The sequence below is a fragment of the Pinus tabuliformis genome, chromosome 9 (assembly GCF_031772625.1).
Source record: "Pinus tabuliformis cultivar Carrire ecotype Pingquan chromosome 9, CPIR1, whole genome shotgun sequence".
NCBI lineage: Eukaryota > Viridiplantae > Streptophyta > Pinopsida > Pinales > Pinaceae > Pinus > Pinus tabuliformis.
The window spans coordinates 1,233,018,251-1,233,044,871 of NC_142307.1; positions in this window are offsets into that span (position 1 = coordinate 1,233,018,251).

The window sequence follows — 26,621 nt, forward strand, 5'->3', positions numbered from 1 at the left end:
ATATATATATATGTATATATGTATATATATATGTATATATATATATATATATGTATATGTATGTATATATATGTATATATATATATATATATATATATAACGAGGTATCGTAAGCGTCAAAAGAAGATCATATGCCAAAGTTACAACCCTGTGAAGTTGATGTAGCAATTTATCCCAATGGGGCCCACAAAATTTTGGCACTTCATCTCCTATGCTTAGGTTTCTGGATGTTTAGGGTTTTCCATTGTTTCTTATTAATAAGTAGGCCTCATTGTAACACAGTTCAGAAGGCATGTAGCCACAACATCTCTTCTAAGAGATAAGCTACCATCTCTTGAGCTAGTTTATTTCCATTCTCCATGTTAACAATTTTAAGTACTTTGTCATTAATGAATTGAAGTTATGTTTTCATTGTATCTCTATGTTTTTGTCCATATATGTATTTAATTTTTTTCCTTCATAATTCTGGATCGGAATTATATCACCTGTTATCTACTCATATTCTTTCAATGTCAAGGCTAGCCCTTCCTCTAAGGATTTAGTGTCACTTCCTTCATACCCACAAACTCATTTCGTTTGTGTTTTTTCCACTGCTACCAAACCAACATTATGTAGCACCATGTCACACACTTGTGACATGTTCAAAGATTCCCATCCAATTCATGCCTCCTTGACTTCCACTACACTTACATCTCACATTTTTCATTTAGACAAGGATATCATGAAGGCCATGATGGCAACTGATTACCCCTAAGACACAATGCATCATTGGTCTTATTTTGTACCACACAAGGAATTTCAACCTATGCAATCCACCAAATTTTGTGTGGTTGAGACCAAATATTTGACTCTCCCTATTCATGTTGATTGGTTCAAACACCCAATCCATAAATGTAATGCATTTAAGGAAGCCAACATGGCTTATATCTTTCATAATATAAATATCAATATTTCAATGAAAATGGGCATCGTCAAAGAAATCCTCCTGGGGTAGCATGTTCACCCGAGGAAGCACTTGCCTATAAGTCTTTACTTCAAGAATTTTTTGATATATTTTCCTATTCCTATGCAAATATGCCTAGTCTTAACCCTCCATTATTGAACTTCGCTTCAACACATGTCTCGATGTTACACCTATTTAGCAAAAGAAGTGGCCACTACACTCTTCTAAGGTAATGACCATAAAGACTAAAATCGACAACCTTCACAAAGTTAGCTTCATTTATCCCATTTTTTATACCTCTGGGTTCTCTAATCCAATCCCTATGATGAAAAGGAAAGATACCATTCACATATGTACTAACTTTAGATATCTTAACCAAGAATGTCCTAAACATAACTTTCCAACTCCCTTCATTGAACAAGTCATGGATGGTTGCACCAAACATGAGGCCCTCTCCTTCATGGATGGTTTTTTAGATTATAAATAGATCCAAATTTTCCAATCATAACAGTATAAACTATGTTCACCATACCATGGGGCTCCTTCATGTAGCATGTCATTCCCTTCAATATTAAGAATTCTACAACCACCTTATAATGAGAAATGACCTACATGTTTCAAAACCTTACTCATCTCATTATTACTACTTAAATGACCTTAGGTATCACTTTAAACATTATTCTCAACATCTAAAGGATCTACACACTATATTTCAATGATTTCATCAATATGAGATTCATTTAAATCCCCTTAGATGTGTCTTTTATGTCTTTGTTGGGTGGTTTCTTAAATTCATCATCTTGAAGAAAGGGATCATGGTGGATCCCCTAAAAGTATAAGCCATTCATGAAATCCTACACCCAAAATTTCACACCAATTTTATATCCTTGAAGGAAAGGAAACTTGTTATGACACCTTGTTCTAGATTATACCACCTATGTTATTGGATGTTTACATCTCTTGTGGAAACACATCCAATTTTAACGGGATGACCAAGGTCAACAAGCCTTTGATTCACTAAAAGATTCCTTTTCTAAATCATTGCCTATCAATCCCACCAATTTCACTAAGAATTACATCTTATACTTATTAGCATCAAATGTCTCAATTGCAAGGGTTATAATTCAAGAGGGGTAGAATGGTTGTGAACATGTCATATACTATGTGAGAAATAAATTATCGAGGCCACCCCTTGACTATGATTGGGATGAAAATATAGCACTTCCTTTGGTTCACGTAGTTTAGAAACTATGTCATTACCTCTTGCTCTGCACCACAAAGGTTGTGGCAAGTTCCAACCCCATGCAATGCTTACTTAACCAGGGGATCATTAATGGTAAAGTCACATGATGAATTTTTATTCTTCAAGATCTTGATCTCAAATTTTCCAACCCAAAAGTAAAAAGGTACTTATCCTCATTGAGTTCATCACTAACTTACCAAGTAACACCAAGGATTTCCTTATTAATGATAGTTTCCTTGGAGAACTTGTATTCAACATCTCCTATTACAAACCTTGGTATGGTGATATCCTTATTTACCTTCAAACTCAAAATTTCAATGCTAATATTCCGTGAGATGATTGTTGCCACATCCACTATTAAGCCCCCTGGTATCTCCTCACTAGAGACATTATCTATCATACGGGAGTCTAAATGATCTTGCATTGGTACCTCACTTTGGAGAAAACCAAAATTGTTCTTAATTAATATCATAGTGATGCATGTGGAAGGGATTTATCAAGAATGTCTATCACCCAAAACTGCTTAATGCTAGTTATTTATGGAATACACTCTTTCATGATTGCATTTAAGATATTAAGAATTGCACCAAATGTTAGATTTTCACCCATAGAACTTGAGCACCATCGACTCCCCTACACACTGTCATCATGGAAAACCCTTTTTCAAGTGGGGAATTGACTTTATAATGTGAAATATTCCTTCCAGTAATGGGAATAATTATCTTGTAGTTGGAATCAACTACTTTACAAATAGGGATAAATCCATGCCTACTTTCAACAACATAGTTGATACCACTCCATGTTTCTTCTTAAATCACATCATCACACATTTTGGGGTATGAAAAGAGCTTGTTTCATACCATGACAAGCATTTCAAGAATGATATATTCCAAGGAATTTCATCTCACCTTGGCTTCACTCACGAGTTTGCATCCCCTTACTACCCCCAATTGAAGGGGAAAGTGGAAGCCATAAACAATGTCCTCAAAATTATTCTATAGCACATGGTGAAAAAACACAAAATTAGTTGGAATCAAATTATTTTCTCCTGCCTTTAGGCCTATTGTAAATTAGTTAAAATCACCATTTGTTTTACCCCATTCCATCTTGTTCACAGGGTGGAAGAAATTTTATCCATTGAGTGTGAGATATCCACATTACACATGACAATGGAAATTCTACTATAACACCCTCATCCCACATCTGCCCAAGTAACCAGCCAACTGGGGTAAATATGCGACAACAAAAAACTATAATGGGATCTAGCCTCCTAAGTCACCTTAAGGAAGTGGAATCAACGAAAACACACCACACATACCTTCCTATTTAGCAACAGAACTCCCAGGAGGCATCGCAACCACTCAGGTAACCAACCCCTGAGAACAGAAGTTTTAGACCATTAAACCCCTAGACACTCCCTTGATATGGACAAGGGTGCATCTAGGAGGCTTCATTCACTCCCACAGCAAGGCATGGGTGTGTCTAGGAACTTTTCTCCTCAGTCTTGTGCCTGGAACTCCAGGATTTGTGCCACTTTTTCAGGCCCAAATCCCAGGTCACTGCCTAGAACTCCATGACACTTTCAGAACTTAAATATAACAACAAAATAGTGATACAAATGCAATTACTTAAACAAGGAATTGAATGGACCCCTACTATCCATGATAGACATTTCGTCCAACATGTCACAAATATGTAATCTACAAGTCTAAACAAAAAATTTGAGCATAGGGGTCTCAAACTTATCTGATAATCACTAACAAACATTGTTCCCTTATATCATTAGCTACATTATCATCTATTAGGTCATAGATACATTGTTCATTCATTTACAAATCAAAACATTAGGAGAGCCATACATCATCACTGTCATAATACATGCTTATAACCAACATAATAACAACAGAAATATCAAAGATACATCATCCATAGGATCCACATATAAACTAGTAAATTTACACATAAGATACCAAGGAAAGAACCTCTTATTAATGAATGCAAAATCCAATCCGGTATGCGACTACCACATTCCACCCGACAATAGATTTGCTGAGCCAAATCTCTCTTCATCCAGTCACCCCCATGCCATATTCCAAGCATGAATGTGGGACTCAAACCAAAAGAACAACCCAGGGCATCCTAAGGCTAAACCACCTCACCCTCATCAATATAAACTAGGATTTACCGCAATCCACACCAGATCACTAGGCCAAAACAATAAACATGTAATAACAGGTTTTACCGTGATCTCCACCAAATCGCTAGACCAAAACAAGCATGAATGCCACCAGATCACTAGACCAAAACAAGTATGAATGCCACCAGATTTCTCCACTTACATCATGAGGAATTTTCCTATCTCTAGGCTTTACCGCACTAGGTCCTAACCGAGACTCCACTCTTTGGGTTTTACCATATATCCCATCTCAGGATTGCTAGGCCTGATGGAGAGAACCCACCTCTATGATTTACAGTATATCCTTCCATTCACTGCTCGAGGATTCCTAGTCCCATCGAGGCAACACAAAATCTGGCTTTACCTCAACGCACAGTTTGATTCAGGGGTTACTAATCCATTTGTTCTTTTATTCAGAGAACCACCTCACTCACCTTCAAATCCATCTGGAAATCCATCTCAACCAAAACATGACAACCCCATCACACCATAGCTATCCAGGAATGGAAAGGCTAGGCTAAAAAACATTGTCAGGCCTAGGAAAACCCATGCCAATGACAGAAAGAGAACCAAGAACACACATGAAACACCATGCATGCCAAATATAGCAAGGAAACCATACATGCAAATTGATACCTGCAAGGAATCCTTCTATAGTTGATTGATCTTACTCTTACTTGCTTGATCTTTGTTTCCTCTTTGCCTATTTTTCTTTTCTTGATCCAACGCCAATGTGCACCAAGAAAATTCTAAGTGTCCAAGAGTGGGAGAGAAAGAGAATAATGAGAGAGCTCCAAAACTGAATTGCAAAATTCTATGAACTAATCCTCATAAACCTTTTTATCAATGAAGCCTCTATTTTCTTCATTTTCTATTATTTTCCTTCATTTTCCTCCTCACATGCAACTTGTGACCTTTCACCTTTCTTTTCTCCTAATTTCCATTATTTCCATAAATAAGTGTCACATAATGTGTTTTGCCTTTTCAAAACCTTTTCCATTGCCTTTTCTAATTTCCTTGGCCATAATAAATCGAATGAACACCCACTAGGATGTCTTTCCTGCCATTTATCTTGGAATACATGTCCCATGACCGTGGTCTTATATTTTTATATTTACATGGATTTTTAACCAGGGTTGTTACAGAACCCTCCCCCTTGGGGGAACACTGTCCTTGGTGTTCAATGAAACCTATAACCAACAAGACCACTGAAAACAAACCATACTGCCCATGGAGCTTTATAACACAGTTTGTTGCATTATTTACAATGACCATCTGGTAAAACATGGCAAACATACCATTTACTGGAGCTTTATAACACAACTTATTACAGTATTTACAATAACCACATATACACATATGCATATTTTCTAACCAGCAAATAAAAGTATATGATGCCCATATCAATCAACAAGGGAATCCAGAGGCTCACACCTCCACCCTCAAAGTAATACCAGGATTCACTTCCTTCCCAGGAATTCCAGAATCCACTGCAAGGTCAAATCTACATCCAATGTCCAACGCTATAATCCTGCGCCACTTGTCCTCTCAGTGAACAGTTACCAACTCATTGTTCCAGGGCACACTCCCAATGTGCATTTGATTCCATCTGGAAATGTTAATGACCAAAACAAATATATCCCCGGCCCTCCCTTCTTTGCTACACAGTCCCTTGGGTAATCTGGTCATCCCCTTCTGTGCAGTGACACACCTTCCAAGTTTCGCTGACACCCCCATCTTGAGAATTCCATCCCTTCGAAAGGTTTCCTCACAACAGAAGGTCAAAAAACCAAGGCATATCCTTGCCTCAAAACCATCATACTAGTCATAACATGCTCATGGAAATAAATGGACATTATTGGGTACTAGTGTCCCACAATGGCCCTGCTCCTGAATGCTTTACCAGGATAATGCTGCTTGTTCCAATTCATTTTTCTATTGTTGCTAATTCTTGTCATTAGTTTCGACCACCCAACCAATCATTTCATGCTTTCCTATACCAAGCACATAATTTCCATTAGATTCAAATTAAATTGAAATAACTTCAAATCATACCCCATTGGTTGCTCGTCAACAAAGTACACTTGCAATTATGTTTGCTTCTTGTCACAACAAGTAAAACTAGCATGTTTGACCAAATCATCATGTATAAACATATCACATCAGGTTATCTCAAAACACAACCATCATAGGTCACATGTAATCATCATAGACCAAAATCATAAATCACATGCATAATAAAACTGAAATAAAATAATGATACTTATCCTTAAATCAATCCTTAGCTTCCACCTTTGTCCTTATTCCGTATGCACACTGGATCGGTTTCCACACCTGACAAACATCTAGTGCCTTCTCCTCAACAATGTGCACATACACGTAGTGTGCATCACACACATACAACCACAGACAACATACAACACCATGCACCTACACCTGACATACCACACATACACCTACACCCAATGTACAACACAACACAATACATACTCCTACATCCAGTGTACACCAAAACACAATACATACACCTACACCCAGTGTACAACACAACACAAATATGTACACAAAGTACAACACAATGAATACATATGTCACGATACCACGACTACACAATGCACATACATAGTACCGCATGCCCGCAACACAACATGTACGACATGCGCACAATACCACATGTACACCAGTACCATATGCACAACATATAAATAGTACCACATGTACACAACACAACATGCACAATGTGTGCACATCATCACTTGTACACAGAACCACCTGCACAATGCGTACACAATGCCACATATACATCGTACCACCTATAAAACGTGTACACAATGTCAGATGTACATAGCACCACATGCACATGTACACGACACCACATGTACACAACACCATATGCATGACATGTACATAAAACCACCTACACACAACACCACATGTACAACATGTACATGACACCACATGCTCACAACACCACTTGTACAATCATGCACACAACACCATATGTACATAGCACCACATGTACAACATGCACACAACACCATATGTACATAGCGTTGCATATACAACATGTACATAACACCCTATGTACACAACAGTGCATATCCAATATGCACACAACACCGTATATCCATCGTGCACTCGGTACAATATGTACATAGCATCGCATATCCGACATGTACATAGCACCATCTATATCCAGCACTGCATATGCAATGTACACACAACACCATACATACAACAGGCACACAACATCATATGTACACAATACTACATATATTACATGTACACATCACCATAGGTACAATCACTAAATATAAAATATTCACAACATATACACAACAATAACACTGCACATCCAAAACCACATTGTCTCTACCATGAAAACTTGCTTTTAGTGTCTCTTTGCCATCCATGCTTATCCTAGCATGTCGTGGATCACGTTGTTTTCATTCTGTTGATGTATCTCTCAGCATTAGCCTATCCATAACATAAACATAGACATGGTATAATCACATAATATCAATTCATATCCACATGATATTGACCTCAGAGGTCTGCCAAGCTACGCTTCCCACTTCATTCATCATTAACCAAGAACCTCTTCATGCCATTCACCTGCATAAGCAATCATTCCTCCAAAAGAACTATTCTTGATGACCCTGTCAGACAACAGTATGTATACATACATATATATACATAATAACATTAGCATAAAAACAATAATGATCCATGATGACCCTGTTAGACATGACATGCATACATGCATACATGTATACATATATAGACATTAGCATAATCATGGTCACAACATAATTACCAAATATCATAAGGTCAAGGTTAAGAGAACCCCCTTTATCCATGCACAGCATGCACAACATTGAGAACAATCATTCCCAACATAGCCAAGGAATCAGATGCCTCACTTCCCTTCACTTTACCTTTCCTATTATCTTTCTCATGATTGCCATGCCACCATCCATTTACACTAATGAACCCAACCAACTTAGCCCACCATCAGACTCTTACCTTTAGTTGCCCTTACACATGCACCAGCTTCATCTGAGACTTTCATTACGTGTTGTGTTCCACACAGCTCTCCTAGAGTTCCATCAACTTTCTTCTTTCCCAACCAATTCCCAAGACCCTCAAAACATAAAAGGAAAGAACAAGAAACAAACAAGAAGAAAATCATGAAAACCAATGAAAATACTACACCGCAAACAAAGCAGCACGAGCATGCACTAGACATAACAAAACTGCAAATCAAGCACAAGCAAATGACAAGGTACCAAAGTACAAGACTCTCAACAGACACCATGACTCAATCCCCATTGGTTCCCAGTGCTTCCAAGGGAAAGATCAACCTGAGCCTTCTTCAAGATTTCATGGAAATACCTTTTGCCATGCAATCCCTTGCATCATACTTCCACAAACACATAACTATCAGTGCATAAGTAAACATAACAACATACTAGTTCCCTTACCTTGTTGTTCCAAGCATGTTTCTTGCAATTGAACACATCCACACCTTCTCTCAAGGGACTCCAATCCTTTGACGAATCTAGTCATAACTAGAACCAGTTGTTATACCTGTCAAATACATATATATGAATATAACACATGTCCTCATAATTTCATACAAATCCAAGGTTAAGAAGACTTCATGTATGCAAAGCACTCCTTCGTTTTTAATTGTTGTTTCCAAACATAGCCAAAGGAACTTTCACCCAATTCCTTTCTTTTATCTTTTCCTTGATGCAATTGAGTGTTACTATGCATTATCACATCACCCAACTATTAGTTATATAAACACATCAACTATTACCTTATCAAGATAATACCAAGCATGTTTCCCTGCAACTGCTCACACATGTCAATATCAAGTTCCAAAGATCAAGACATCATATATATTAATTTCAAATAAACCTTTACCAAGTGTAACAACCATTTTGTACTCAACAATCAACTCACATTCATCAGTCATAATACATAATCCTACAACTATCACCTACTTACACTCAAGTACGTATCAGTTGTCTCAACACGTATGTATTAGTACAATCATCTTAAAACAAGATCATTTAAACACATACTCATATTATGCAATTCATCAAACATTCAACCAACTTGCAAACATACCATGTTAAATAAATCAACTAGACGACATAATAGGCATTGAACACTCAAACACCAAATAGACGACATAATCAAAAAGTCAAGTACCAAATATACGACATAAGAAAACTCATACCTTAATGTATCTTATGGGAGGCTATCTTGTTTGCACAATCAATCTAGATTAGCATGATATAACTTCATGAGATATCAACTCAAACATAAATAAGGTCATGGTATGCATAATAATCACTAGCTAACATGTTCACATCATAAACTCATAAACAATTATCATTCATACATAATAATCGCATATGCACAGTCAGTCTAGATTAGTATGACATAATATCGCAACATATTAACTCATACCTGAATTTCATAACCCTAACCATTTGCATAAACCAATCCAAATTATTATGATACATATAACATCAAGATGTTAATACAATAACCCTAATCATCAAGTTACTAACATATAAAAAAGTCACCCCTCCCAGGTCTACCCAAAGTAACCATGCCAACTGGGGTAAACATGACGAGATATTCTACTATGATCATATTAAACCTCCTATGTATCCTTAAGGAAGTGGAATCGACGGAACATCACATACAGTCATTCAACATCATCAACAGAACCCTGAGGAGACAAATCAGCCACTTAGACAGCTTGTCCCTAGGTCCCACTGTTATTTTGCAGCTCTTACGCCATAGTTGCTCTCATGTTATGGGAAAGGGAGCGACCAGAAACCCAAAGTCACTCTCATGGGCCTGCCTACCAGCAACCGTGGACAAAAGTTGCTAGTTTTGTGCCAGCGACTCCGGGATTTAAGCCACTTTTCTACCCCAGAATCCTAGCATCTTCCCATAACTTGTTGTAACTTCCAAAATTCATTAAAAACATGATAAAAATGTTGATCAATCAAAAATCACCCTCAGGACTAGGCCCGAGCATCCCCAGCCGAGACTGACATTCTGTCAAACACTTGGCATCAATGAAACCTACAGGTCTAGGATACAAGACAGATCATAATTGACTGAAACAACTTATGAAACATAACCACAAGGATCACCTCTTTCTCCATTGAACTAATATATCATCAATTAGGTCTTGCATCCATCCATTTAACGGTTACAAGTAAATATATGAAATAACCATGACATAAACCAGCCATTCAACCATGATTATAACCAGCATAAAAACATATAAATATACGAGATATGACAGCCATTAAATCCACATATAAATCAATGCAAAAGTAAGAGAACTTAGCTTTTATTAATCATAGGCAAATCCAACTAGATTCAGGACTTCCATGTACCACCCGACCATAGACATGGCTAAACCAAATATCTCTTTCAGTCAGTCACCCTCATGCCATATTCCAAGCATGAATGTGGGATCTCATTGAACAACCAATCCAAGAACAACCATGGGATTCCAGAGGTTAAACCGCCCCCACCCACACCAAACCATGATCACACCAAAATCAGTGCTCCGATCACAATAGAATAGAACTTGGAATGCCATCTGGAATCCATCATTATCTTTGAGGAATTTTTTTTCTCCTTGTCTCTCAGCTTGTACTGGAATCCAAACCTGGATCACTAGGCCCTAAACCGAGACTTCTCCCTCAGGCTTTACTGTGTATCCCATAAAAATCGGTCAAGGGATTCATAAGCCTTTGGGAATGAACCTTGAGACCACCTTTGCCCCAGATTTCGAAATTCATCTGGAAAACCAAAGCTCAAAAACTGAAATAACTTCCCAACATGCCATGGCGTCCGGAAAAAGGCTAGGTTACACTTGTTGAAGAATTAAGGGAAATGATGTGTATTAGGATTATTCTTGACTTGATAACAATTTGCGAAGCACTTTTACAATTAACCTAGCTTGATATTCTTATTATTATTAGTGTGTGTGTTTCATCAAATTGCTACCAAAAACATAAAGACAAGAACAAATATGTTGGATCTCTATCAGGGCCAAAACCTCTCTCTCTTAGAGAGGAAAACCCTTTGGTAAGTTTCTCTTATTGAAGCTTCTTATTGGTCAATGCAAAACCCTAGACCCTTGACTAGGATGTCCTCCCAGCACAAGTCAAGTCCTTCCTCTATTCTGCACTTTGCTCTCAAAACATAGACTTCCTCCTTCTAGCACTTTTCTCCCCAGCACTTCGTCCTCCTTCTTTGTTTCTTGTCTAGGGATAGGACTTCCTTGGGTGAGCCATATAGATGAGATGATCTTCTTCTATCCTTTGCTCAAATAGACTTATTCTTTTGTTGACCAAACGAGATCTTTCCTGAGGTATGGGTGTATGACTGTAATGTTGTTTTGTTGCCCTAGTTTTCTCACGTGTGGAGGGTACCATTAGAGAATTAGGGTGTTTTCACCTTTTTAGAGAGAGATACTTCTTCGCTTGACTTGGGAGGCCTTGTAGGCCTAATATCTAGACTAAACACTAATGAATATTGCACTAAAATTCTACTATTGTTATATCCACAATCTGCCCTCTTCTACCTCATGCGTGTGACTGCTTTCTTCCCTAGAAATGGTCCTTTTAATTCGTTTTAACTTCCTTCCTTCCTCGCTTTGCTTGGAGACCCTTAGACTTGTATTTTCCTTCAATTTCCTCGACTTCTACCTTCGCTGATTTCAGAGCTTGCTTGTTGGACGTTGAGAGGGAGTGGACAACCTCTATATATAAAGGATTGTCCCTCCTTTAGGCCAACATTAGGCTAACATGATGTATTTACGTCAACTTGATTGTTTCTTCATTATTTTCATCGTTTAGCTTCTTTTGGCGAACGTTGCTGCATGGAGAGGACTTGCACTTGGCTCAGAGGTATTCCTTTGACCTTATACAATTTTTATACATAGTGTAACATGCCCTCTAAGGGTCTTACCTAAATACATTGACTTTTGACTTCCTAGAAGCACTTAAACATGTGCTTGACCTACTTCAATGAGCAAGAAACTCATTGATAAATATCATAAAAATAATTTCTCTTTTCTTGAATAAATAGAAATATCAAAGATACATTTATGAATATTGGACCTAGTTACATTTCCTTCAACAAGGCTGGAATCCATTATCATAACCCGACAAAACCATGCCACCGACAGGCAGAGGACCATACACCAACATGCAAATCCATGCATGTCCAAACCATCTAGGAAATCACACATGCAAAAGGTTACATGCAAGTATTCATGTTGAAGCTACTTGAGTCCTGCTTTCCTTTCCTTGATTCTTGCTTGCTTTTCCTTTCCTTCCCTTGCTTTCTCTTACCTTTTCTCCAACTAGAGTGCTTGAAGAAAACTTTAAGTGACCAAGATTGAGAGAGAGAGAATAATGAGAGAGCTCCAAACTTGAACTGGCAAAAGGTTTACACTGACTAAGAGCCTGAGCCAAGAGCTTACACTGTCAAGACCTGCCAACTGATCCTCATGAGCCTTTTTATTAATGAAGCCTCTAATTTCTTCATTTTCCATTATTTTCCTTCAATTTCCTCCTCACATGCAACAAGTGACCCTTCACCTTCCTTTTCTCCTAATTTCCTTTATCTTCATAAATAAATGTGCCAAAAATGCCTTTTTTCCTTTTAATTCCTTTCCCTTAGCCTTTGCCAATTTCCTTAGCTAAAACACACATCTATTGATGCCCACTAGGATATCTTTGCCCAACATTTAGCTTGGAATACATGTCCCTTACCCGTGGTTTTATTTTTCCTTTATTTACTTTTGTTACATGAAATTTTCATCAGGGTTGTTACAGAACCCTCCCCCTTGGGTAACATCATCAGTGTTAAACCACACCAAGACCTCAGCAAAACTACTGAAAAATAAACATACTACCCATGGAGATTTATAACTTAGCTCATTGCAGTATTTACAATGAAATACCTATTCAAAAGAAAAACATCATGACAACATGACAATATAATAACCATACCACATATTGGAGCTTTATAACACAACTCATTACGGTATTTACAATAATCACATATACACATATGCACATTTGCTAAACCAGAAAATAAAGGATATGATGCATGTATCAATTAACAAGGGAGTCCAGAGGATCACACATCCACCCTCAAAGTAATACCAGGATTCACCTCCTTCCCAGGAAGTCCAGAATCCATTGTCATAGTCAAAATTGCATCCAATGTCCAGCGTTATAATCCAGTGCCACTTGTCCCCTTAATCAACAGTTATCGGCTCGTTGTTCCAGGGCGCACAGCCAATGTGCATTTAATTCCATCTTGCAATGTTCATTACCAAAACAAACATATTAGCGACCTTCCCTTCTTTGCTACACAGTCCCTCGGGAAATCTAGTCACCCCTTCCATGAAGTCACTCACCTTCCAAGTCCCCCGGAATCCCCTAATTCGGCTAATCCATCCCTTGGCAAGGATTCCTTGCATCAAAAGATATAAAACCAAGGCATATACCTGCCTCAAAACCATCATACCGGTCATAGCATGCTCATGGCAATCAATGGACACTATTGGGTACCAGTGTCCCACAATGGCCCTACTCTTGAAGTACTTTACCAACATATTGTTGCATGTTATAATTTCTTTTGTTATTGCTGCCAATTCTTGCAGTCGATTTCAACCACCCAACCAAGAATGTTCATGCATTCTTGTTCCAATCACATAACTTCCATTAGATTCAAATAAATTGAAATAACCTCAAACCATACCTCATTGGTAGTTTTTCAATAAGGTACACTTGCAATAATGTTCGCTTCCCATCACAACAAGTCAAACTAATTGTTTGATTAAAACATCATGTATAAACATATACATCTGATTAGCTCAAAACATGACCATCATAGATCAACATCATAAATCACATGTAACCAACATAAACCAAAATCATAGATCACATATAATCATCATATACCATAGTCATAAGTCACATGAATAATAAAACTGAAATAAAATGTTGATACTTATCCTTTCATCAACCCTTAGCTTCTACCTTTGTCCTTATCCCATATGCACTCTAGCTCAGTTGCCACACTCGAAAAACATCCAATGTCTTTTCCTCAACCATGTGCACATACAAATAGTGTGCATCACACACTACATACAACACCATGCAATACATGCACCTAGTACCACATGCCCTCAACACAACATGTACGACATGCACATAATACCACATGTACACTGGTGCCATATGTACAACATGTACACGATACCACTTGTACACCACACCACCTTCACAATGTGTGCACAATGCCACATGTACATTGCACCACTATACAACATATACACAATAGCACATGCACATAGTACCACATGCACGACATGTACGCGACACCATATGTACACATCGCCACATGCACACAACACCACTTATACAACATGTACACACCACCACATGCACACAGCACCACTTGTACAATCATGCACACAACACCATATGTACATAGCGCCACATGTACAACATGCACGCAACACCACATGTACATAGCACTACATATCCAACATCTACATGGCACCATCTATACCCAGCACTACATATGCAATATCCGCACAACACTACATGCACAACATTAGTACCACACATCCAAAACCACACTGTCTTTACCAAGCAACCTTGCTTCCAGTGTCTTATCCATGTTTGTCCTAGCATGCCACAAACCACATTGCTTTCACTTCGTTGATGTATCCCTCGATATAACCTATCCATAACATAAGCATAGTCATTATACAAGCATAGAATATAATTCATATTCACATGATACTGACCTCATATGTTTGTCATGGCTACTCTTCCCACTTGATTCCTCATAGACCAAGAACCTCTTCATGTCATTTTCCTACATAAGCAATCATTCCTCCACAAGAATGATTCCTGGTGACCCTATCAGACAGTGACATAGATACATGTACACATACATATATCATAAAATAATAATGATCTCATCAGTCAACATCATACATACATACATATGTACATATGTTTACATTAGCATGAAATAATAATCATCCTGTCATACATGACATACATACACGCCTACATCTATACATCTATAAACATCAACATAATCATGATCACAACAAAATTTCCAGATATTATAAGGTCAAGGTTAAGAGAACTTCATTTATTCATGTAACATATGTGCAATATTAAGAACAACAATCCCAACATAGCCAAGGCATCTGAGACCTTAGACCCATTTACTTTACCCTTTCCTGGTTGCCTTTCCCATGATTGTTTTGTCATCATCCATTTACCATAATGGACCCAACCAGTCCAACTGACTGTCATAGTCTTACCTTCTGCTATGCTTACTCATGCATAGAGCTTCATATGAATCTTAACTTGCCTTTTGGGTACCACACAGCTCTCCCAGAGCTCCTTTAACTTCCTCCTTTCCCAACCAATTCCCAAGACTCAAAACATAAAAGGAAATCCAAGAAACGAACAAGAAGAAAACCATGAAAATAAATAACAATATGATACCACAACCAAAGTGGAAATGCCTTGCACCAGACATAAACAATACCACAAATCAAGCTCAACAAATCATAAAAAGACCAAAAGAACAAGACTAGCAACAAACACTATGACTCAATCCCCATGGTTCCCAGGGAAAGCTCAACTAGATCCTTCTGCAATATTTCATGGTAACTTTTCTTGCCATGCAACTCCATGCATTATACTTCCATAAGCACATAATTCCAATGCATAAATAAACATAACAATACATCAATTACCTTATCTTTTCGTACCAATCTTGTTCTCTTGCAAATGATCACATTCACGCCATCTCTCAAAGGACTCATTATCTTGACAGATCCACCTGTAACTAGAGACTAGCTAATATACGTGTCAAGTACATGTTCATGAATCTAGCACATATCCACATAATGTCAAACAAAATCAAGGTTAAGAAGACTCCCTGTATGCAAATCATTCATTTGTTTGGAATTAGGGTTTCCCAAACTAGCCAAAGAAATTCTTGCCCAATTTCTTTCTTTTACCTTTTTCCTTGTTGCAATCCAGGCTTACTATGCATTATCGCATCACCCAACTACTAGTTATATAAACACATCAACTATTACCTTGTCACGCTAATACCAAGCATGCTTCTTGCAACTGCTCACACATGTCAACCACGTGTTCGACATATCAAGACAATCATATCTATCAATTCGAAATCAACCTTTATCAAGACTAATAATCATGTCATAATCCATAGTCAATTCATAGTCATCAGTCATAATACATAATGTTACAACTATCACCTATCATACTCAAGTACATGTTAGTTATCTCAACTCATATGTATTAGCACAATCATCTTAAAACAAGATCATTCGAACACATACTTATATTATGCAAATAATCAAACATTCAACCAACTTGCAACATACCATGTTAAATAAATCAACTAGATGACATAATCAAACAATCAAGCACCAAATATATAACATAAGCAAACTCATACCTTACTATGTCTCAGGGGAGGCTATCTTGTCTGCAAAATCAATCTAGCTAGCACGATATACCTTCACAATATATCAACTCAAACATAAATAAGATCATGATATCCAGAATAGTCACTAGCTAACAAGTTTACATCATAACTCATACACAATTATCATTCACACATAAGAAAATTCAATCCAGATTAGTAGAACACTATATCACAAATATGTCGGCTCATACCTGAATATTGTAACCATAACCATCTGCATAGGCCAATCCAATTTAGCAGGATACATATAACATCAAGGTATAAATGTTATAACCCCGATTATCAAGCTAACTATCGTTCTCATCAACAACATATAACCTAATCATCAAGATATCTGTCCTATAACAACAACAAGTCAACCTATAACATACTCATCAACAACATATAACATAATCATCAAGTTATATAATATAAAACAACAATAGCAATGGATACAACTATAGGTTACTATCATTCTTGACTATCTGACACATGTGCATATAACTACACTAATCAACTAACATCTATCATGAATATAATCATAACATCAAAATACATGTAGATAAACCTAATGCATATAATAATCCTTAGCTTACATACCTACATGCCAACATACAATACATGTATAATGATCTGCTCTTACCCCAAATTCCAATGTTGCAACCTCATTATGATGATTTGCATCTCCTGTTCTATCTCAGCCAACACATTAGCATCATAACATACCAATATCACCCTGATGACCTAAATTTCATACCATGACTTCACAAGGCATGTTTGACCTACTATTCATGCATAACTATAACCAATACCATACATGCATGACCACAACCATTACTCCATTGTACACATTGCCTCATGCAACTATCAACCTACATAAGCAATGCTTAATCAACTACACATACGCATAACCACATGTAGTCAAGCATAAGCGATCAATTCTTGTAATCAACCTACAAGATTGATGCATGTAATCAAATAACCAAGAATGCAACCCAACATACAAGGATGTAATCAAGCTGCATATACTCATGTAACCAGTCATATACTCCTGATAATGCATTCCATAAAATCAACATCAAGTTCCTCATGATAACCTTACTACAACCATGATCAATCATTATGCAATGCAACAAGCACATGGAATGTAAGTGTAAGAGACACACATGCAACTGACATGCATGCATGACCAACACATTCACCCAAGGAGAGTGCAACCACGCTCTGATACCAATATGATACACCCCCCTCCCAGTTCTACCCAAAGTAACCATGCCAACTAGGGTAAACATGAGGAGAGATGCTACTATGATCAGATTAAACCTCCTATGTGTCCTTAAGGAAGTGGAATTGATGGAACATCACATACATCCATTCAACATCATCAACATAACCCTCAGGAGACAAGTCATCCACTCAGACAACATGTCCCTGGGTCTCACTGCTATTATGCAGCTCTTAGGCCATTGCTCTCATGTTATGGGCAAGGGAGCGACTAGAAACTCAAAGTCATTCTCACAGGCCTACCTGCCAGCAACTGTGGACCAAAATTGCTAGTTCTATGCCAGCGACCTTGGGATTTAAACCACTTTTCTAGCCCAGAATCTTAGCCTCTACCCAGAACTTGTTGTAAGTTCCAAAATTCATTAAAAACATGATGATAATGTTGATCAATCAAAAATCACCCTCAGGACTAGGCATGAGCATCCCCAACCAAGATTTACATTATGTCAAACACTTGGCATCAATTCAACCTACAGGTCTAGGAAACAAGACAAAACATAAACAACTGGAAAAACTTATGAAACATAACCACAAGGATCACCTCCTTCTCCATTGAACTACTATATCATCAATTAGGTCTTGCATCCATCCATTTAACAATTACAAGTAAATATATGAAATAACCATGACATAAACCAGCCATTCAACTATGCTTATAACCAACATAAAACCATATAAATATACAAGATATGACAACCATTAAATCCACATATAATCAATGCAAAAGTAAGAGAACTTAGCTTTTATTAATCATAGGCAAATCCGACCAGGTTCGGGACTTCCACATACCATCCGACCATAGGCATGGCTAAACCAAATCTCTCTTTCATCCAGCCACCCCCATGCCATATTCCAAGAATGAATGTGGAATCTCATAAAACAACCAATCCAAGAACAACCAATGGAATCCGGAGGTTAAACCACCTCCACTCTCACCAAACCGTGATCACACCAAAACCGGTGCTCCAATCACAACTGAATATAACTTGGAATGCCATTCGGAATCCATCACTATTAGTGAGGAATTTTTTTGTCTCCTTATCTCTCAGGTTGTACCGTAATCCAAACCTAGATCACTACACCCTAAACCGAGACTGCTCCCTCAGGCTTTACCATGTATCCCACCAAAACTGGTCAATGGATTCCTATGCCTTTGGGAATGAACCTTGAGACCACCTCTGCCCCGGATTCTAAAATCCATCCGGCAAACCAAATCTCAAAAACCGAAATAATATCCCAACATACCATTGCATCCAGAAAAAGGCTAGGCTAGGCCGAAATCCACTGTCATAACCCGGCAACACCCTACCACCGACAACCAAATAACCATACACCATCATTCAAACCCATGCATGTCCAAACCAGCTAGGAAATCACACATGCAAAAGGTTACCTACAAGTATTCCTATTGAATCTACTTGAGTCATGATTTCCTTTCCTTGATCCTTGCTTGCTTTTCCTTTCCTTCCCTTGCTTTCCCTTTCCTTTGCTCCAAATAGAGTGCTCCAAGAAAAATTTACGTGACCAAGAGTGAGAGAGAGAGAATAATGAGAGAGATCCAAACTTGAACTGACAAAAGGTTAACATTGACTAAGAGCCTGAGCCAAGACCTTACACTGTCAAGGCCTTCCTACTACTCCTCAGGAATATTTTTATCAATGAGGCCTCTAATTTCTTCATTTTCCATTATTTTCCTTAAATTTCATCCTCATATGCAACATGTGATGCTTCACCTTCCTTTTCTCCTAATTTCCTTTATTTTTATAAATAAATGTCCCAAAAATGCCTTTTTTCCTTTTAATGCCTTTGCCAATTTCCTTAGCCAAAACACACATCTAGTGATGCCCACTAGGATATCTTTTCCCAACATTCAGCTTGGAATACGTGTCCCTTACCCATGTTCTTATTTTCCCTTTATTTACTTTTGTTACATGAAATTTTCACCAGGGCTATTACAGTCATAACCCTAACCATTTGCATAAACCAATCCAAATTTGTATGATACATATAACATCAAGATCTTAATGCAATAACCCTAATCATCAAGTTACTAGAATATAAAAAAACAAGTTAACCTATGACATACTCATCAACAACATATAACATAATCATCAAGTTAACTATCATAAAACAACAATACCAATGCATATAACCACAAGATACTATCATCCATGACTATCTGACACATGTGCATATGACTACACTAATCAACTAGCATTTATCATACATGTAACCATAATAACAATAGAATGACAAGCATATCAGTAACCCTAATGCTTATAACAAACATTAACCAGCATACCTGCATGTCCACCATACAAACCTATATGATGATCTGTTATTATCCCTAAGTCTATTGTTGCAACTTCACTCTAATAGTCTGCATCTCCTACTCTATCTCAGCCAACACATTAGCATCATAACAACCAATAGCATCATGATGACCTGATTTCATACAATGACCTCACAATGCATGTACGACCTACCATACATGCATAACCATAACCATGACAATGCATGCATATCAACATATAGACACTGACATGCATAACAAATGCATATACAACCAACATGAATTCATGACAAACGCATCCCAACAACAACATCATCAACTCCTACATGGAAATACAACTGTAACAATGACCACTACCATGCATACATAACAAACACATAGACAACCTACATGCATGGATGACAAACACATTCTACCCATCCAATCTGATGGGTGAACCATGCTTTCATACCACTTTGTGGTATCAAATATCAACCAAAGAGAATAGAAACCAGACATTCCCCAAAGAGAACATAACCTCCTCTAATACCACTCTATGCTATCATATATGACCCAAAGAGAGTGAAACCCATTCTAATACCACTCCATGGTATGAGATATGAACCAAAGAGAGTGCAACCTACTTTGATACCACTTTGTAACACCCTCATCCCACATCTACCCAAGTAACTGGCCAACCAGGGTAAATATGCGACGAGAGGCCACTATAATGGGATTCAACCTCCTAAGTCACCTTAAGGAAGTGGAATCGACGGAAACACACCACACAAACCTTCCACATTAGCAACAAAACTCCTAGGAGCCATCCCAACCACTCAAGTAACCAACCCCTGAGACCAGCTGAAGTTTTAGACCATTAAACCCATGGACACTCCCTTGATATGGACAAGGGTGCATCTGGGATACTCTAGTTGCTCCCACAACAAGGCATGGGTGTGTCTAGGGACTTTTATCCTCAGTCTTGTGCCTGCGACTCCGGGATTTGTGCCACTTTTTCAGGCCCAGATCCTAGGTCACTGCCTAGAACTCCATGACACTTTCAGAATTCAAAGATAACAATAGAATAATGATATAAATGAAACTACTTGAACAAGGACTTGAATGGACCCATACTATCCATGACAGACATTCGTCAAACATGTCACAATTCTATAATCTACAGGTTTAAACAATAGATCTGAGCATAGGGGTCTCATATTTATCTGAGAATCGCTAAGAATCATTGCTCCCTTATATCATTAGCTACATTATCATCTATTAGGTCATAGATACATTGCTCATTCATTTACAAATCAAAACATGAGGAGAGTCATACATCATCATTGTCATAATACATGCTTATAACTAGCATAATAACAACAAAAATATTAAGGATAACCAACCATAGAATCCACATATAACCAATACATTTACACATAAGATAACAAGGAAAGAACCTCTTATTAATGAATTCAAAAGCCAACCCAGTATGGGACTACCACGTTCCACCTGACCATAGATTGGATGAGCCAAATATATCTTCAACCAATCACCCCTTGTGCCATATTCCAAGCATGAACGTGGGGCTAAAACTAAAAGAACCAACCAGGGCATCCCGAGGCTAAACCACCTTAGCCTCATCAATAGAAACCAAGCTTTACCGCAATCCACACCATATCACTAGGGCAAAACAATAAACATGTAATAAAAGGCTTTACCATGATCTGCACCAAATCAATAGGCCAAAGCAAGCATGGATGCCACCGGATTTCACCACCTACACCGTGAGGAATTTTCCTAACTCCTAGTCTCTAGGCTTTACCGCAATCCACACCGAATCACTAGGCCCTAACCGAGACTCCACTCTCCGACCTTTACTATATATCCCATCCTGTGATTACTAGGTCTGATGGAGAGCACCCACCTCTAGGATTTACCGTATATCCTTCCATTCATCGGTTGAGGATTCCTAGGTCCTCCGAGGCAACACAAAATCTGGCTTTACCGCAACCCACAGTCCGGTTTAGGGGTTACTAGGCCATGTGCTATTTTTTCTAAAGATCCACCTCACTCAGCTTCGAATCCATCCGACTATCCATCTCAAGAAAAAAATGAGAACCCCATCACAACATAGCTATCTAGAAATGAAAAGGCTAGGCTAAAAAACACCGTCACACCTGACAAAACCCATTCCAATGATAGAAAGAGAACTAAGAACACACATGCAACAGCACACATGCCAAATATAGCAAGGAAACCACACATGCAAATTGATACCTGCAAGGAATCCTATTGTAGCTGCTTGATCCTACTCTTCCTTGATTGATCTTTGCTTCCTCTTTGCCTCCTTTGCCTTTCTTGATCCAATGCCAAAGTGCACCAAGAAAAATCTAAGTGTCTAGGAGTGAGAGAGAGAGAGTAATGAGAGAGCTCCAAAATTGAACTGACAAAAGTATATGAACTGATCCTCATAAGCCTTTTTATTAATGAGGCCTCTATTTTTTCCATTTTCCATTATTTTCCTTCATTTTCCTCCTCACATGCAACTTGTGACCTTTCACCTTCCTTTTCTCCTAGTTTCCATTATTTTCATAAATAACGGTCAACTAATGTCTTTTTCCTTTTCAAAGCCTTTGTCATTACCTTTGCCAATTTCCTTAGCCATAATAAACCGAATGAACACCCACTAGGATGTCTCGCCCACCATTCAGCTTCAAATACGTGTCCCATGACCGTGGTCTTATATTTTTATATTTACATGGATTTTTAACCAAGGATGTTACATCTACCCAACACTACTCCATTGGAACAATGTCTTATTACTTTAGAAAGAGTCAACAAGGATCGATTATCATCCCTCCAAAAAAATCAAGCCACCAAGAACCAATTTAAGCCTATTTTGATCACAACATTAACCCTCATTCCTTCAACAAGGGTGACCTCGTGTTAGCATATGATGTTTCCAAAGGAAACTCATGCCCTAAAAATTTTGAATCATTGTGGAAAGGGCCATTTATCATCAAACATTGCCTTATTCTAGCCATATACATATTGACCCATCTTTACGGGACTTTTCTTAAGGCCCTAATCAATGGGATATACTTCTATAAATTTTATCCCTAATAATTATCATGATGTGGGTCTCTTCTTGTTTGTACATAATTCTATTTTTTCTTCTTTATCACAATTGGACTATGGGCCATTTCTCCTGATCCATCCCATCCTTATATTTTTTAGATGAATCATTCGTTTGTGTCTTACATCAGTTTCACCAATAGTGCTAGCGGATGGTCTTGGAATATTGCATCTACAACTTGGGTCATTTATTTTCCCTCATACACTACTCCACTCAAATGACATCTTATTAGGCTAACCATGAGTGACCAAGCAAAATATGTTGTGGTTATTGGTTTGTTAGTTATCGCCACCAACTTTCATATTCATTAATAACTAGCTTCTTGTTTAGAATCAAATTGAAAATGTTCCAAAAAATTATCTTCGAATTTTAACCCACAAATATGGGATCAAGAAAACCCATAAACTAATTGTGCCAAGAGGTGCTCTATAGCCTAGTATAGGGGAGATGTTATAGTGGTGTGTTAGATTAAATAATAATAATAATAAAACATGATTTTCACTTAATTAAATAAGTAATAAAATAGTAAATTGATTCAATTCAATTCATTATCATGTAATTTTGTTTTATTAATATAATCACAAATAATTTTTTCTAGAAAAGAAAAAAAAACATAATATATATATGACATTAAAATAAATTTAAATAATAATAACTCATATTAGTCATTATGATATTTCAGATTACATACTTAATAAAAAATAATAATTAGAGACATAATTAGAAACAAGAATATTTTTATACAGAAAGATAATTAAATTTATATAAATATAAGTAATCTATTAAAAACTAGCATAAATACATTTTAATTCATTTTAATTTAAAATCTACTAAACATTGAGAAGAATCAAATGTATATATCTTTTCTCAAATTTTGTATTAAAAATAAATTTACAGCGTAAAAGATTTAATCACCATCAAATGTATATATCTTTTCTCAAATTTTTTATTAAAAATAAATTTACAGCTTAAAAGATTTAATCACCTTTAATAAATCTATTGCAAGAGTGAACAATATCCATCAAATGTAGTTTCTATCATTTATGGTGAAAGATCCAGAGTCTATCATTTATGGTGAAAGATCTCCGGAGACTTTTGCCCCCCAAACTTTTATGTTAGAAAGTGTTTAGAGTAAGACTTTGTAAATGTACATAACTCCACTTATTTCGCAACACTAATTCGGGGTGTATATAATTTGCTTAGACGGAGAGAGATAAGTGTTAGTAATAGTATATATCTTAATTATATCAAAACATTTTTTCTTAACACAAATAATATAACAATTTAAAAATATATATATAGAGAGTTGTAAATTTGTATTTTACGTAAAAGGTTTTTTCAATTTTTTTAAAAGTAGATATGAATTTTATAAAACACATATTTATTTGAATATTTCAATATTACAATTCATGCAATCAAAATTTACAAAGTTAAAGATTCTTAATACAAATATTAAGAGTAAATATGTGTTTTTTTTATAAGAAGTTTATAAAATAAGAAGTGTTGGTAGCTCTAAATTCCATGTGAAAGTTGAAATGCCTAGGTTTTAATGGGCTTGGGTGGAATTTTACTTGAGTTTTGTGATATGATCAAGGAGCACTTGCTCTTGACAAATTATAAATCTGAAAATTCAAGCAAAGTATTAGGATCTTTCAATTCCACCTTCTTATGTCTCATTCCCAAATCTCGGGAGACTACCTTTTTTGTTGATTATAGGCTTGTCGCTTATTGTGAACTCATATACAAGTTGATCTCAAAGGTTCTTGCCAGAAGACTAAAGTTGATTCTCAACTCCTTCATCTATGGGGAGAAATTTAGTTTCCTACAAAACAAGAATATTCATGATGCAGTGGTAGTTGCTCAAGAGGTGTTCCAATCAATTAAAGTATCAAATCTAAAAGCAAAAATCCTTAAATTGGACTTGTCCAAGGCCTATGACGAAGTGTATTATACATTCCTTCAATTGGTTCTATTTCAAATGGGTTTTTCATTATAGGTGGTCAACTAGATTATGGGGTATGTCCAGTCTATTTTGTTCACTGTACTAATAAACGGATGTCCATCTCGATTTTTTCAAGCTTTTAGGGGTCTTTGTCAAGGATGTCCTTTGTGCCCCATCCTCTTCTGATTGTGGCCGAGCAGCTTAGTAGGATGATTTGTAAACTTTAGAGCCATGGGTCTCCTCCATGGAATCAAAGTATATGTTTCAGTAGTAGTTTCCCATCTAGTATTTGTCTATGATTCTCTTTGATGTATGGTGGGGAGAGATAAGAGATATATCCTTTCTCAAGAACTATTTGGATCTATTTTGTAAGGCCACAGGTATGGATATCAACTCAAATAAATATTGTTTGATCCTCAATGGAGTCTCTAAGGATACTATCGACAAGGTAAGGCTTACGTTTCCTTTCCCTCTCAAGCCTTTGGATGAGGGTGTCAAATATTTGGGCTTCTTTATCAAGCTAAATAAGTATCAGATTCTTGATTGGATGTGGATGGCCAAAAAATTGGAGGCCCATACTTCCACTTAAGCCAACATATTTTTTTCTCGTGGAGGGTGACTTGTGCTTCTGAAGTTGGTGTTGGTGAGTATTCTTATGTGTTGGACATCTATTGTTATTGGTCCTATGAGGTAATATCTATGATTAGGAAGGCATGTTCTCATTTCTTGTTGATTGGAGCTAATAGACATAAGAGTATTACTCGGGTTAGTTGGTCCCTTCTTGCTACATTAAAGGAGTTAGGAGGATGGAGCATCAAATACATCCATTTATTTGCTAAAGCTTTAGAAGGAAAAAATATTTGGAGGCTCACTTTGGAATCCTCTCTATGGTTTAAAGTTTTTCAATCAAACTATTTACCAGGGAAGTCTTTGGCAGAGTGGTTTCATATTCTAAATAAGTCATCTATCAGTTCAAATGTTTGGAAAGCGCTAGTCGTGGTGTCTCCTCTTTTTAGTAAATGGATTTC